General features: G+C 36.8%; 1 non-coding gene across 1 annotated transcript; it reads left to right on the plus strand.

Moving 5' to 3' along the window:
* The first annotated feature begins 15,570 nt into the window (after positions 1-15,570).
* LOC112773779 (small nucleolar RNA R71) lies at positions 15,571-15,677 on the plus strand. The gene has a single exon (XR_003188309.1). It is a non-coding gene; the product is annotated as a small nucleolar RNA R71 (small nucleolar RNA).
* Positions 15,678-17,311: the final 1,634 nt, after the last annotated feature.

Genomic DNA, 17,311 nt, shown 5'->3' on the forward strand with positions numbered 1-17,311 from the left:
ATTTGGTTGGTGACTGATTGAAGAATGGTTTTGGAAAATTAGTTATGAGTTTTTAAAGTTAGACTGGTTTACTTTTAAAATAAATGATGACTGGGTGAAATTCTGATTTTAACTGATGAAAGGATGTTAGTTCTTAAACTGAATTATGATGAGATAATTATTGAGAATCTGTTATGATAATTGCTAATAAACGGATGGAGAATTGATTGAGTTTAATTTGAAAGGATTTTATGACTTATGAATTTAGTTGTGAATTGATGAGATTGGAGTTGGATTGATGGATTAGTTGGAATTGTGGAGTATGATTGACTTGCTAATTATTATGAATTGTGAATGACTGGTTGATTGAGAATTACCCGTTTGAAAATTGTTGAGAAAAGGGCTGGTGATTTGTGGAGAAAGAGGGAACCCGTAAGGGTGGTTAAGTCCGAGTTTTAGGGGAGGTGCTGCCGAAATTTTATAAAAACCTGAGGTTTCATTTGAAAAGTTATTTTAGAAGCTTTGAATTTGGAAAATTATATTACTTGAGCTTTATTTAGTTTAGAAAAGAATTAAAATATTTTGAGTTCAATTTACCAAGGAAAGGAATTATGTTTCGAACTTGAATTATTTAAGAAAGAATTTATGTTTTGAACTTGATTCAATATGGAAAGAGTTATGTTTTGGGTTTGAAATAAAGGATTATCTTTTTAGAAATTTGGTGAAATAATAATATTTGAATTTGAATAGTAAGAGAGATGATTTTTAAATCTTTGTGAAGTTAGTAAACTTGAGAAAGAGTTTTATTTGATTATTTCTAAAGAGAGGTTATGTTTTAAGAAGAGTTTAATGAATTTAAAATAAATGATTTTCTTGAGTCTTTAATAGAGAACTAAACTGAAAGATAGTTTTAAAGTTGGCTTGAGTCAAGATTGCTAAAGTAGAGATTATGACTGGTTTGATGGTTAAGATTTTTATGGATAAATGCCTGAGAAAGTTAAGAAAGGTTTAAAGAAAAATGTTAAGAACTCAAAGGAAAAGAGAGAATGACGAATTGATATGTGGATTGTTGCGTTTTGGAAGGGAAGATGAAAAGTGATAAAAGGCAGGAAACCCCACGAATTGTTAGTTGTTTAACTACGGGGAAAAACCCATGAGTTGATAATTGGTTAAAATCGGGAAGTACCCACGAACTGAATGATCATTGATCTCGGGGAAACCTATAGATTGTTATTTGTTTTATATGCGGGAAAAACCCACGAACTGATAATCATTGATTACGGGAATAACCCACTAACGGTTATATGTTGATCTCGGGTATATCCCACGAACTGAAGATCGTTGTTTGTTGTGAATTGATCTCGGGTATAACCCATGAATTGAAGATCTCTGTTTTGTTGTATGTTGATCTCGGGGAAACCCACGAACTGAGGATCATTGTTTTGCTTGTGAAATGATCTCGGGGACGCCCACGAACTGAGGATCACTGTTTCCCCTTGTGCGTATATTATGAGGTCGGGCTTTGCGCCGACTGCTGGTAGTCACGAAGGAGTGGTATTCTTACCACCGACACATATGCACTAAGAAAACAAAGGGAAGCCATATCTGGGACTTGTTCCTAGGTAATGTCGGACTGCAGGGTGTAAACCGACACATGAGCTCATGGCCTGCTTAGGACAGACATGCATCATATTGGTTGTGCATTTGCATTTGGTTGTGTTTGCTTATATTACTTCTCTGTGATTGTGTTGTTTGTTTTATTGTGATTTGTTTGTGTGTTTAATTGAGTTTCCTACTTGTGCTAGTAGTCTGTGAATGTATAGAGATAATTAATAACTATTTGTTGTGACTGAGAATCAATTATGTGGCTGAAAGATATTGAATATGACAAATTTTGTGATTGAGATCTGTTTTGGGTTTAGAAATTTAAAGAAAGTAATTATTTATCTAAAGTAAGACTAAAAAGTATTTCAAAGAGTTTGGCGAAGAGGGTTTATTAAGCAAAGTTAATTATTTGCATGTCAATCATTACTTTTACGGCATTCCCATTCCCTACTGAGAACGTGTGGTTTGTTCTCACCCCAAAATCTTCCACCCTTTCAGTGACACAGGTTCGAAGACTCCATTTGAAGCTGCGGGAGATTATAGAACTTATTTATGAGTTAAGTTTATAACTTGAGTTTCTTTCATAGAATTTCCTCGCCTTTGTAGCTTTAGTTTTTATTTTATGCAGAGGGATAAGATTTGTATCTGAGTTTTATTTGAAATCTTTTGTATGACAGATATTATTATTAATAATTATGTGATTATTATTACTTGACATGTTTGATATATGATTTTGATAAACAAAAACAAAATTTTTCTAGAATTTTCTATAAAACTAAATCGCGATATCGAACTAAAGGCTCAATAGTAAATAGTTAATAAAGGAAAGCAGGTTGGTAACGCCTTACTTTCGGTATGATCATGACGTTCTGGAAGTTAGGTCGTTACAATATGGTATCAGATCAGTTCGTTCCTGTTAGAGCCTTGGGAATGGACTGACTATGCTTCATTGCATACTCTGAGTGTCTGTCATGCTTAGTGACTTGTTCTGATAACAAGAGTTTGTGTTTTATTTGCATGACTGTCTGATGATTAACACTGTTGGTTTACCATTGCATGCCTCATGGTATTAGGTCTGGCCAACTTAATACTAATGATTTATGTATATGGGAACACTAATGGGTTATCATAGACGAAATAGAAGAATAGGTAATGCGATTCACGGGGTTTGGGAGCGTTAGAAGTTATGAAGTTAGCTTCGATTCAATGTATAATCTGTATTCGTGCCACATGAACTCGTGCCATCCTTTTCTTCGTTGCTTTCTTTGGAATTCTCATGTTTGAAATTTCTCCTTAGAATGTGATTTGATTGTTCCCGAACCATACCTTATCATTCTTGTATGCCTTTGTTCGCCTATGAATCTGATTGCTTACGTAACTCTTTGAATATTCATTCCTGATAATGCTTATGCTTCTGTTCATATATTCTGCTTTCTTTGATTTCAATTTGAACTTATTTTATTCTAGCAATTTTTGAGGGCGAAAATTTTTTTAAGGTGGGTAGAATGTAACAACCCTAGTTTTTGAAAATCAAATAATTAGTTATTTGTGATTTATTTTAAGAAAATTATTTTACTAATGATAATTAAATAGAGTTTCATGATAATTGGAGTTTAAATTAATTAGAATTTTTATATAATCTTTATTAGATATTTGGTATGATTGAAATTATAATTTTGATAATTGAAAAATAGAATAATTGTATAATTTAATATAAATAAATTCTATTTTGAATGAATTATGTTATTAATTTGAACTCCTAGAAATTATTTTATTAGAAATGATTAGATTGATATTTATAAATACTTTAAGTCAATTAATATTTATGTATAATTTTTATTATAATTAATTATTTTATAAATTGAAATTAAAGTTTCAGAGATAGAAAAATAATAGAGATTTGTATGATTTAATCTAGAAAATTGATATTTGAATTTAAATTGTACTTTACAAAATATAATTAACTTGTTCATTTTATAATGTAAATTAGAAATAATTGATTTAACTTAGCAATATGTTGATAAATAATGTTCCTAAATATTTTTAATAAAGTATATTTGATTTTAAAATAACTCTACTCTTCAATTTTATCAAAATATCTATTCATACCTATCCTTATTATTTTATAAAATCCTAATTTCTAATCCCAAATTCCCAAATTGAATCAGAAACCCTAATTCCCAAATCCCAGAAACCCCAACCCTAACTCCCTCACCACACTCAGTCGCACCCCCATTTCTCCCCTTCCTTTCCTAAAGTAATTATTTATAGAAAGTAATTATTTATCTAAAGTAAGACTAAAAAGTATTTCAAAGAGTTTGGCGAAGAGGGTTTATTAAGCAAAGTTAATTATTTGCATGTCAATCATTACTTTTACAGCATTCCCATTCCCTACTGAGAACGTGTGGTTTGTTCTCACCCCAAAATCTTCCACCCTTTCAGTGACACAGGTTCGAAGACTCCATTTGAAGCTGCGGGCGATTATAGAACTTATTTATGAGTTAAGTTTATAACTTGAGTTTCTTTCATAGAATTCCCTCGCCTTTGTAGCTTTGGTTTTTATTTTATGCAGAGGGATAAGATTTGTATCTGAGTTTTATTTGAAATCTTTTGTATGACAGATATTATTATTAATAATTATGTGATTATCATTACTTGACATGTTTGATATATGATTTTGATAAACAAAAACAAAATTTTTATGGAATTTTCTATAAAACTAAATCGCGATATCGAACTAAAGGCTCAATAGTAAATAGTTAATAAAGGAAAGCAGGTTGGTAACGCCTTACTTTCGGTACGATCATGACATTCTGAAAGTTGGGTCGTTACACTTTACTTCAGAATAGAAGGCCCAAAACTGGCTTCTAACGCCAGCCTCCTGCCCCAGTCCAGGCATCCAGCGCCCAAAGGAGGAGACCAGCGTCCAAATGCCCAAAGAGGACACCCTAGCCAGCGTTCAATGCCCTAGAGGCCTCATAGCACGTGGATCTCATCAAAGCTCAGCCCAAACACTCACCAAGTGGGCCCCGAAAGTGGATTTTAGCACTAAAAGACTGTTTTACCCTTTCTTATGTAATCCTTAGTCATTAGTTTAGTATTTAAGGCATATTTTACATAATCATATAGACTTTTATGCCATATTTTCATTTATCATTGTATTCTCTATCAGTATGAGTTTCTAAACCTCTTAGGTTGAGGGGGGAGCCCTGTTGAGTTCTATGAATTAATAAAAGTATTACTGTTTCTCTTCAATCCGTGTTTGATTCAATTCTAAGATGTATTTTTGTTTTTCAACTTGATGAATGGAATGACCTGGGAAAATCATCTCCGTTCTTCATACTAAGACCACATGCCTGACAACCACCTGTGTTCTTCTTGGGTTTGTGAGAATACGTGACTGGAAAGTATCGAACCACCAGCTTGATTATACATCTCTTAGACACCTAATCCACGACTTCGTTGGGGAATTCTCGAGACACCAGTTTAGCCGATGTATGGGGAGATCAGGGTCTTCGTGGTAGAGGCTAGAACCAAAAGGCGTAACATTCTCTGATCCAGAAGATTTGACCTTGTCTGTGGCATTTTGAGTAGCATCATTAAGGAGAATGGACTGCAGGAGCTTCACCCTCAATCAGAATGGATCCATACTAACCATGGGGTTTAGATCTGGAGGAGTATTGGCAGCTGCTCAAACTAGCGTCAATCACATACAGCCTGCCATAAAAGAAATCATTCACAATTGAAGAAGACAGTAATACTAGAGTTAATCCAGAAGGACAAAGCATCTCCAAGCCTTAACCATCTTCTTATCATTATAAACAGGTCAACCTAGTTTAGATCTCACTCCAACAACTCTTCTATCCACCTGACTAAGATCTACAAGATAACCATAGCTTGCTTGAAACCACAATCCTCTTGGGATCGACCCTGACTCGCTCAGATATTACTTGAACGAACCAGTGCACTTGCTGATACAGTTGTACGAAGTGTGGGGATTCGTGTACCAAGTTTTTGGCGCCGTTGCCGGGGATTATTTGAGTTTGGACAATTGACGGATTATCTTGTTTCCTAGATCAGGTATTGTCTTTAATTTTGTTAGAGTCTTTTACTTTATTTTTTTTTCTTTTTTTCGAAAAATAAAAAAAAATTTCAAAAATTTTCTTTTCTTTGTTTAATCTTTGTTTTTGGTTTGAGTCTTTTGTTTTTGTTCTTGGTTGAATTTTCGAATTTCTTGAATTTTTTTTCAAAAAATTTTTTAAATATAGTTTCTTTGTTTAAATCTTGTGTCAATCTTTAAGTTTGGTGTCTTCTTGTGTCTTTTCTATAAATTTTCGAAAATTGTGTGTTTGGTTTTCAAAATTTTTAAGTTTGGTGTTTTTTGCAAGTTCTTGTGTTCTTTGAATTCTTTGAGTTTTGTTTTTGGTGTTCGTCTTGATCTTCAAAGTGTTCTTGTTTCTCTTTTTCTTTTGATCTTAAAATTTTTATGTTTGGTGTCTCTTGGTATTTTTCTTGTTAATTTTCGCACACTAGGTTCCCTTAGATCTAAAAATTTTGAGTTTGGTGTCTTTTTGTTGTTTTTCTCTTTCCTCATTAAATTCAAAAATAAAAAAAATATCTTTTCTATCTTTATTTTAATTAAAATTTTCGAAAATTTCATTAAAAATTCAGATTTTAATTTTAAATTTTTATCTTATCTTATCCTAGTTTTCAATTTTAAAAATAAAATCTTTTCAAAAATCATATCTTTTTCAATTCCTATCTTATCTTTTTATCTTTCTTTAAAATTCAAAAATTCAAAATTTTAAAAAATTTTATCTTATCTTATTTCAAATTTCAAGATTTAAAATTCAATTTTAACATTCAAAATTTAAATTTTAAAATTCAAATTTCAAAATCAAACCTATTCAAAATTCAAATCTTTTTCAAATCTTTATCTTATCTTGTTTCAAAATTCAAAAATTCAAAATTTAAAATTTCAAAATTTAAAATTTCAAATTCAAATTTCAAAATTCAAAATTCAAGATTTAAAATTCAAAATTTAATTTTCAAATTTAAAATTTAAATTTCAAATCTTTTTAATTTAAAATTTATTTTCTCTTAACTTCCTTATCTTATCTTTCTTACCTAACTTATCTTATATTTTCTATTTTATCTTCTTTTAAATTTAAAATTAAATCTTTTTCAAATCTTTTTAATTCTTATCTTATCTTGTTGAATTTTTCAAATTATTTTAAAATTAAATCTTTTCTAACCTTCTATCTTATCTTATTTTCAAATATTTTCTTAATTAGTTAGTTGTTTTCCCTCTCTTCTTTTTCAAAATCTCCTAACTAATTCTTTTCTCTCCAAATTTTTTAAAATACTTCCTCTATTTCTCTCTCTTCTTTTTATAAATTTATAATTAAATTTTCAATTTCTTTTAATTCATTAACCCTTATCTTCAAATTGCATTAATAAATAAAACAAAAACAAAAATATTTTAATTCTTATTTATCTCTTCTACTTCTAATTCTTCTCCTCTTTACTTCTATTTATTTGAATTCTTCTTCTACTTCTTCTTCTATCTTTATTCTTCTTCCTCTTCTTTCCTTTCTTGATCACATCTCACAGGAAGTCCTCTGTTCTTGAACATAGAGCTCCCATTCTCATCTATCCTTGGTATTTTATTTTCTTGTTTATGACCAGGAACAGGGATAAAGAACCTCTTTAATCTTGATCCTAAACCTGAAAGGACTTTAAGGAGGAGCTTACAATAAATTAACGTACAACACTCCGGAAGAAATCTTTCAGAAAATTTTGAACAAAAAGTTGAAGACATGGCCAAACATGAAGGAAAAGCAAGGAAGGTTCTTGGTGACTTCACCATGCCTACTTCTGATTTTTATGGCAGAAGTATCTCTGTACCTGCCATTGGCGCTAACAATTTTGAGCTTAAGCCTCACTTAGTCTCTGATGCACGGAAAACTTGTCTCGCAACAAATTTTCCTTCGCCAAGTGTACCAAATTTGTGGTCAAGTAAAAACTCACAATAGAGTGAGGTCAAATCCCACAGGGATTGATTGATCAAGCAACTTTAATTAGAGGAATATTCTAGTTGAGCGAGTCCAGAATTTGAGTTGAGAATTGCAGAAAATTAAATGGCGGGAAAGTAAATAACAGAAAAGTAAATGCTAGAAATAAAAGAACTGAAAGTAAATTACTGAAAGTAAATTGCAGAATTGTAAATGGGAATGGGGGAATTGCTCATGAAAGTAAATGACAGAAATTAAAGAGAATGGGTAAGATCAGAAATGGGGAGTTCATTGGGCTCAGGAGATGTTGCATTCTCCGGATCAATTTCATTTTCATCTCTTCCTCAATCAATGCACTCATTGATCTCCTTGGCAATCTTAAGTGATCGAATTACAATTTCTTGTAATTCAATCTCTCAAATCTTGATCAATAGCCAATTCCTTGGTCAATTGCTCATGAGAAGAGATGAAGTATGGTCACTGATTATACCACATGCATTTCCCAAATCAAGTGTTAAGAGGATTATAGTCACATATCCATCCATACCCAATTTTGGTCCAGCATGAGAAAGTATTTCTAGCTTGATCTCTTCATTCCTCTTTCAAGGTTCAGAAGAGATCCAAGTTTGATAGCTTCTTATCCAAGATAACTACCCAATTGGATGAAGATCGAAAGCTTTCAAGTAAAATCAAGAGAAAAGATAGAAGAAGAATAATGAAAACTAGTATTGATCCATAAAATTACAACAGAGCTCCCTAACCCAATGAAAGGGATTTAGTTGTTCATAGCTCTGGAAAATGAAAACAAAGATGGAGAATACATGATGAAACTAGAAGTGCAGAGAAAGTAAAATACAGAGAGTAGTGCTATGCCAAGAGGCTCCCTATAATTTTCAACTCCCAAAATAATTCAAAGCTACTCCTATATATACTACTCTTCTACTCTTTTAGTTGGTTCTTCAAGTCTTGGGTCTGGACCTTTGGATCTTGAGTTTGAAGCAATTATCTTCTTCATTGGGCATGACTTTACTTGCAGAGAGAAAGTGTGAGGTGGGCAGAGACTTTAGCTCAGGACGTTAGTGGTGTTAACGTTCAGTGAAAATATGGGTTCGAGAACGTTAGTGACATTCAACTTTTTCACTAACGTTCCTCACCAAAGTTAAGAGCCACGTTAACTTCAACGTTAGTGGCACAAACGTTGCCACTAACGTTTCCACTATGTCCTTCGCACACGTTATTGGGACTCAACTTTCCCAATAACGTTGAGGAATCTCCCCCTTCCCTACGTTAGAGTCCACGTTAACTTAGTTAACGTGGCTCTTTTTTAACGTAGGCTTGCCAACCTTCGAGAACGTTAGTGACACTTACCATTGTCACTAACGTTCCATTGTGCTCCTAATTCTCACGTTAGAGTCCACATTAACTAGGTTAACGTGGCTTCTAACGTGGCCATGCTAGCCATCTCGAACGTTAGTGACAATGTTAAATGTCACTAACGTTGGCTCATCATCCTTCTCCTCACGTTAACTAACGTGGGAGTTAACGTGGCTCATTGTGGCTTGTGTTGGCTCCTTCCAACGTTAGTGACAATGTTTGGTGTCACTAACGTTGTCGACAACCTTTCTTCTTCACGTTAACTTCCACGTTAACTAGGTTAACATGGCTTCTTGGGAATAGTGTGTGTTCATCCCAACGTTAGTGACAATGTTTGGTGTCACTAACGTTGTCGACTACCTAGTTTCTTCACGTTAGCTTCCACGTTAACTAGGTTAATGTGGGGGTTAACGTGGCTTCTTGTGACTTGGCCAACGTTAGTGAGAAATTTGAATGACACTAACGTTGGCTTCCCCTTTTCTTCTTAACGTTAGAGGCCACGTTAACTAAGTTAACGTGGCAACTAACGTGGCCACTTATGAGCTTGGTCCAACGTTAGTGATAATGTTAAGTGTTACTAACGTTGGCTCCATTTCTTTTCTTCCACGTTAGAGTTCACGTTAGCTTAGTTAACGTGACTCTTAACGTGGGCAATGATGGCTTCTAGAGCGTTATTGGCAATGATTTTTCTCATTAACTTTGCAAGTGACTCCCATTCCACGTTAGTGTCAACGTTAGTGTAACTAACGTTGCCACTAATGTGGTTCTTCTTTGCTTCCTTTGTCCTGAAATTAAGCAATAAAGTGCATCAAAGTTCTAGTTCAAGTCATGGGAAATGCAACATCCAATTTGTCATTAAATTCATGCAAAATCCTTATGAAATCATGTAAAGTGCACAATGTATGGTTGAATCAAGATGTAAGTGAATATCTACCCAAAACTAGCTTATTTCCTAAGTAAATGCATGAAACTACCCTAAAAACAGTAGAGAAAAAGTCAGTGAAACTGGCCAAAATGCCCTGGCATCACAACACCAAACTTAAAGCTTGCTTGTCCCTAAGCAAGTACTGGAACAAGAGAATGATGAATGGAATGCCAAGAGAAATGAGTCATTCTTGTGGAAGTCATGTCCCTGGTTTTATGGTGGTTTCTTGCATAGCAACTTAGGTTCATTCCTGGCTTTCAGAACTTTATCATGTCCTAGAATACTCACTGTGATTGCATCCCATGAGACTTTTATTCATTGATCTTTTTGTTGTTATTTCAGGGCTTATTTGTGTTCTTAGGCTAAGTATTCTGTAAGGGGGCAACTCTTTAAAATAAGCTTTCAGCCAACACTCCCGAACCAGTTGTTCAAGGTGCTAGGTGTTGAAGCACCCCTAAGGACTTACTTGCTCAACTCTCTCCCCCATACATACACACCACAGGCACATAGTTTATTTATTTTCTTTTCTTGAGACCTTAGTGTCCAGCACCTCTTTGGGTTACTAAATGCTCTGTATTGAGGGTTACTCTTGATAGTGGACTTTCAGCTGATAATCCCGAGTTAGTTAACCCAAGTTACCAAGTGATAAGGCACCCCTAAGAGCTTATTCATCCAAGTAGATCCCTCACACAGGAGCACCACAGACACATGCCTCAAGATTAAAAACCATTGGTGCCTAGCCTTATTGCTTGTTTTTTTTCTTTTATTCCTCAACTTTGATTGTTCTTTCCCTTTTTTTTATTAGGATCTTCTTATTTAGCTAGTCTCATGGGGTGTGTTTCAGCATAACATTCCTGACAGATAGTTGTCTTCCCACCTTATGGTTGAACCAACTTAGCTAACTTATGACCCTACCACAAACTCATGAACTTACTCCATAGTATGAACTCCTCTCTGGTCTTTAAAAACACACATTCTCTTTTCATTTGATTTAAAGGGACAAACATACAGGTAAGAAAAGTAAGGATGCAGTGGCATAGAGACCAGCAAACATAGACCTTTTCAACAAAAACTTAAAAGACAGAATTTAAAAAAAATTTAAACTAACATGGAAGCAAGTTCTATTTCATACAAGATCTTCCTTATTTAAAGCATAGAGAAAGATGGACCAAAGAAGGAACTCCACCACCTTTTACTCATGTGGTTGCCCATGCTTTCCTCCTTGTTTGTCTTCTTTGTGTCCTCTTGCATTCCCTCGCATCCGTGCCAATCTTGCTTGCTTCCAATCCTCAAGTGCCTTCCTTACTGCTTCATGACTTTCTTCCACCCTTTGTCTTTCTTCTCGTGCTAATTCATCCCTCATTTCTTCATACCTTGTGATTCTTGGATGCAATATAGGTAGCTGTCCTACCAAGTAACCGAGCCTGGCTTGAGTATTTATATGATGCCCAGTCTCGCTCAGGTAAACTCCTTCTGCGAATGCCCTTTGCTCGTCCAATAGTTCTTCCTGTTCTATCTGTCTTCGATGCATCTCATGTATATGTGCACCTTGATGTGCTTGGATGTTGATTAGCCTCTGGATGGATTCTTGTTGCTCGTTTTGCCCTTGTTCCATCCTGTGGAATGTTTCACCCCATTATTGCCCTTGACTCAGTTGCTGATCCATCATTTGCTTTTGCCACTCCCCTTGTTGAGTCATCCATCTTGAGAGCGACTACTCTTGCTGCCCCATCATCTGTAGTTGAAGCTCTCTCTGTGCTCCTTGGCTTTCCAAATATTGTCGAGATAGTCCATCAATGGCTTCCTGCAATTCGTGCATATCCAAGGTGGCTGGTGCTTGCCCCTCTAAGACTTGTCCTTCTACTACTTGAGGGGCTGTCCTCTTCCTTTGCTTCCGTTGAGGCAGGGGGGATGCGGTAGCATGCATTCGTCGAACGGTTATTGGAATACCCTCTTTTATCTACACAGGGTCCTCATCTTCAAACACCACCCCAGCTTTCTTGCACAGTCGGTAAATAGTACTAGGGTAACCTAACGTTCCTCTTGAGTCGCTTTTCTCTGCCATTTTTCTAATGCCTTCTGCTATGAGTTCATGAACCTTGATTTCTCCTCCTTTGAGTATACAGTGTACCAGTGTGGCTCTCTTGAGATTCACCTCCGAGTTGTTCGCTGCTGGGAGGATGGACCTCCTTACAATTTCGAACCACCCCTTTGCTTCCGGAGTGAGATCTGCTCTCTTGATGAACCTCGGTCTCCTATCTGCATATCTTTCCCAGTCAACAAATGTCTTGCACAATCTGGTCATGATTAGGGTTGTTGTCCATTCTTGAATGATAACTCTCTTCTTCAAACGGTATGGACCGCAGTTTTAATGCCTTCATGACACTCATGGGACCAAAATCCACAATCTTTCCTCTCACAAAGCTTGTATATGACTCATCTACCTTATCATATCGGACCGCATTTGCATAAAACTCTCTTATAAGATTTGTATTCACCTTAATGACCGGATCAGTGAGGAGCTCCCATCTTCTCTTTTCTACCTCCTTTGTGATTTCGGGACACTCAGTTTTCCTAACTTGAAATCCCAGCTCATAAATGATCTCCTTATCCACCATCCACCCGTATTGCAATGCATGGTGCAAGCTTCTAAATCTCTTTTCATCATATGGGTGTTGCTCTATAGGTTCCTTTCCCTTCCTTCTTTTAGAGCTCGAAGATGCCATGAATGAGGGTTAATGTGTGAAGTTGGCAAATGTGTGGAGACTTTTGGTTGTTTAGGGTTGAGTGCAATGAAGGGAGTGAGGGGGAATCCGAAATGGAGAGGCGTGCAGAGTGGGTACGGAACAAGGATCACTTATATAGAGAGGTTGTGAGTGAATGGAGGGTGTGGATTGATGGAGTGATTGTTTGATGAACGATTGGGGTTGTGCATGGAGAAAGGACAAGGATCATCACTTTATAATGGAGATTGCTCGGTCTTCAAGGGTCCCATCCTTTTCAATGTTGCATGGCAACATTTTCCAATGCCTTCCCTTTTTAGAACAAGTGTGTAGTTTCCCTTCATGAAGTGGCCGAACCCTTCTCATTTAGTTGTCCAATCAATCTCCTTCAATGTTCCTCTCCTTTTCCCTATAAAATAAGAAAAATTAATGTCCTAAAAAGTATTTAAACTTTACGGCTAAACTAATAAAAAGAAGAAAAGATTTTGTTTATTCATGAACTCCAACTAACTAACTAACTGTGTATCCTTATATGCACCTTGGTGGCACCATGGGGTGACACCAAACGTAGTTTGGAGCACTGTGATGAAAAGTTCTGTTCAAAGCTCCAAGACCAGCATGCTCTCAGTTGCATTCATGCTTTCTTGGCACGCTTTGAACACCAAACTTGTTCTTCACTATATACTGCTATATAAAGATTTCTCCAAGTGTTTGTCAAGTTTAGGTCGGAATTCATGAATATTGACTTATTCACTAGTGAAATCTAATAAAACATGGGTTGCCTCCCATGAAGCGCTTCTTTAGCGTCACTAGCTTGACGTTTCTCCTTCGTCAGGGAGGTTGATAATGCTTCAAGTCCTCCCCTCTTGCCTTGGACTTATATCCATTGGTTGTGTCAATGATCTCTACATGTTCCAATGAGAGAACTCTGTTGATAGTGAAGACCTTAGGTAACTGAGATGGTACAGTGGGGAGATTAGGGGGGATATCTGGGAAGTAAGCTGAGATCACTTTATCTCCTGGAGAGAAGTCTTCCGTAGAGATCTTCTTGTTCCTCCACCCCCTTGGTACCTTCTTCTTTGTCCCTTTTGATGTTGCCTTGCTCTTGGTGACTTCTTCTTCTAAGGGGATTTTGTTGTTGTCTTCACATGTCTCTAGTGGTTTAGGTTCCTCCAGCTTTTCCTTGAGTTGTGACAACTGCTTATTTCCTTGTTCATCAACCAAAGGCTTTCCCAGATGGGCTGGTTGTGCTTCAGTGCTTGCTTCCTCTGTCAGCATATCATTATGATCATTGCTTGGTTCTTTGTTTTCTTGGTCTGCTTCTTGTGAGAGTTTGAAGACATTAAAGCTGAGTCGTTCATCATGGATCCTCAATATTAGCTCCCCTCGCTCCACATCTATGAGTGCTCTGGCTGTAGCTAGGAATGGTCTTCCCAATATGATTGGGTGAGTGTGACTCTCTTCCATGTCCAAGATGACAAAGTCTGTGGGAAGAAAGTATTTCCCAACCTTTAACAACACATTTTCCACCACCCCTATTGCTTGTTTTTGAGTTTTGTCAGCCAGCCTGATGACTACATCTGTGGACAATATCTCATTGATCTGCAGCCTCTTTACCAGGGATAAGGGCATTAAGTTGATGCTTGCTCCCAAATTACAGAGTGCTCTATCAAACATTGTTTCCCCTATGGCACAGGGGACATGAAAACTCCCTGGATCTTTTCTTTTCGTAGGCAACTGTGGTTGAATGAGGGCACTGCACTCCTTGTTCATCACTATAGTTTGGCCTCCCTAGAGTGAGCTTTTCCTATGAAGCAGCTCCTTCATATACTTAATGTATGCAGGCATTTGTTGGATAGTCTTGATGAACGGCATGTTCACATGCAAAGATGCAAACTAGTCAAGAAATCTTGAGTATATTCTCTTCTCCACAGCACCATTGAGCAGTTGGGGAAAAGGTGCATAGAGTCTCAGCAGCTCCTGTTCTGAGATTTCTGGTTCTTGGAAATCTTTTTCCTTCTTCTCTACTGAGGTATCTTCAGGTTGTTCTGACAGCTTGCTTGGCTTGTCCTCAGTCTCCTTATCACTTATAGTGACCATCTTGCAATCTTCCCATCTTACTTTCTTTGTTTCACCTCTCGGATTCTTCTCTGTGTCACTTGGGAATCCATCTGTGGGTTTGGGAATTTGTTTAGAGAGATACCCCACTTGAGATTCCAACCTCTTGATTGTGTCTCCCTGGTTCTTAAAACTGGCTCACACTTCCTCCTTGAACACCTTGTTGTCTTGAATCTCCTTGCCTATGCCTTCAAGTAGATTCTCAATCCTTGAGATTCTTTCATCAAATGATGATAGGTCAGGCTGAGGAGGGTTATTCTGGCCTTGATATGAATGTGGAGAGGTGTTGTTATGGGGGTGTTGATATGGTCTAGATGTGAAGTGTTGGTGGGCTGCATTGTTTGGATTTGGGCGTCTTTGATCAAGGCTTTGGTCTTGTTGATTTCCCCACCCAAAATTTGGGTGATTCCTCCATCCAGGGTTGTAGGTCTTGGAGTATGGATCATGGTTTTGCCTAGGTGAATTCCCAATGTAGTTGGCTTACTCCTGAGTACCCTCTGCTTCTTCATTTACTCCTTCTTGGGTTGTTGATGAAGTGGAGATTGCTGCTATTTGGTTCCTCTTCATCTTCTTGGTGAGGTCAGCCAGCTGCTGGGTAATGAACTTGTTTTGGGCTAGCAGAGCATCTACATTGTTTAGCTCCATTACTCCTATTGTGTTCCCTCTTTCGGAGGCATAGAAGTAGTCATTCTCTGCTACAGTTTCAATGACATCTATGGCCTCCTCAATGGTCTTCTTCTTGTTCAAAGATCCTCCGGATGAATGGTCTACGGCCTTCTTTGATTCATAAGAGATCCCTTCATAGAAAATGTGCAGCTGCACCCATTCATTGAACATATCTGGTGGGCACCTCCTCGTTAGGTCTTTAAACCTCTCCCATGCTTCATACAGAGTCTCACCATCTTGTTGCCTGAAAGTTTGGACCTCAGCTCTCAGCCTATTGATTCGTTGAGGTGGGTAAAATCTTGCTAAGAATTTGTTCACCACATCTTCCCAAGTTGTCAAGCTCTCCTTTGGGAAAGACTCCAGCCACTTGGCTGCCTTATCCTTGAGTGAGAATGGAAACAAGAGCAGTCTATAGGCGTCAGGATGAACACCATTAGACTTCACTGTGTCACATATTCTCAGGAAGGTGGTTAGATGCTGATTGGGGTCTTCTTGGACACTTCCTCCGAACGAACAGTTGTTCTGAACAAGGGTGATAAGCTGTGGTTTTAGTTCAAAATTGTTGGCATGGATGGTTGGCTTTTGAATGCTACTTCCACAGTTTCCTGGGTTTGGATTGATGTAAGAGCCTAAAACTCTTCTATCCTCCCCAGCATGATTTGCTCGTCCTCTTCCGCCATGGTTGTGAGCTTCTTCTTCACGATGGTTTTCCATGTTTTCTTCCATGTTTGGTTCAAAGCATTCCTCAAAGTGTTCCTCCTCTTCTTCAGCACCAACTACACGTTTTTCTGTTGCCTCCCTCCTTAGTCTAAGGAAGGTTCTCTCAGGTTCAGAATCAAAGGAAGTTGAAGCCCCGCTTCTTCTCCCTGTCATACAACCAACAAGTACAAGCAAATAGAATAGGTGCAGAAAGTATATCTGTCAGAATTACTGTTAGTGTGAGTGATGCAATATATCAAACAGTTAGTGAGTTAGTGAGATGAATGGTAAATAACAAAGAAAAAGTAGGGGGAAGGGAAGAAATTAACTCAAACAGAAAGTAAATGACTCAAACAGAAAATTAAATCAAACAAAAAAAATGCTCAATCTAGTTATCCTCCAATCTAATCATTGTTGATGCACAATCAATCCCCGGCAATGGCGCCATAAACTTGATGCACGGATAACTTGTCTCGCAACAAATTTCCCTTCGTCAAGTGTACCGAATTTGTCGTCAAGTAAAAACTCACAATAGAGTGAGGGCGAATCCCACAGGGATTAATTGATCAAGCAACTTTAATTAGAGGAATGTTCTAGTTGAGCGAGTCCAGAATTTGAGTTGAGAATTGCAGAAAATTAAATGGCGGAAAAGTAAATAACAGAAAAGTAAATGCTAGAAATAAAAGAACTGAAAGTAAATTACTGAAAGTAAATTGCAGAATTGTAAATGGGAATGGGGGAATTGCTCATGAAAGTAAATGACAGAAATTAAAGAGAATGGGTAAGATCAGAAATGGGGAGTTCATTGGGCTCAGGAGATGTTGCATTCTCCGGATCAATTTCATTTTCATCTCTTCCTCAATCAATGCACTCATTGATCTCCTTGGCAATCTTAAGTGATCGAATTACAATTTCTTGTAATTCAATCTCTCAAATCTTGATCAATAGCTAATTCCTTAGTCAATTGCTCATGAGAAGAGATGAAGTATGGTCACTGATTATACCACATGCATTTCCCAAATCAAGTGTTGAGAGGATTATAGTCACATATCCATCCATACCCAATTTGGTCCAGCATGAGAAAGCATTTCTAGCTTGATCTCTTCATTCCTCTTTCAAGGTTCAGAAGAGATCCAAGTTTGAATAGCTTCTTTTCCAAGATAACAACCCAATTGGATGAAGATTGAAAGCTTTCAAGTAAAATCAAG

Source organism: Arachis hypogaea, chromosome 18 (assembly GCF_003086295.3).
Source record: "Arachis hypogaea cultivar Tifrunner chromosome 18, arahy.Tifrunner.gnm2.J5K5, whole genome shotgun sequence".
Classification (NCBI taxonomy): domain Eukaryota; kingdom Viridiplantae; phylum Streptophyta; class Magnoliopsida; order Fabales; family Fabaceae; genus Arachis; species Arachis hypogaea.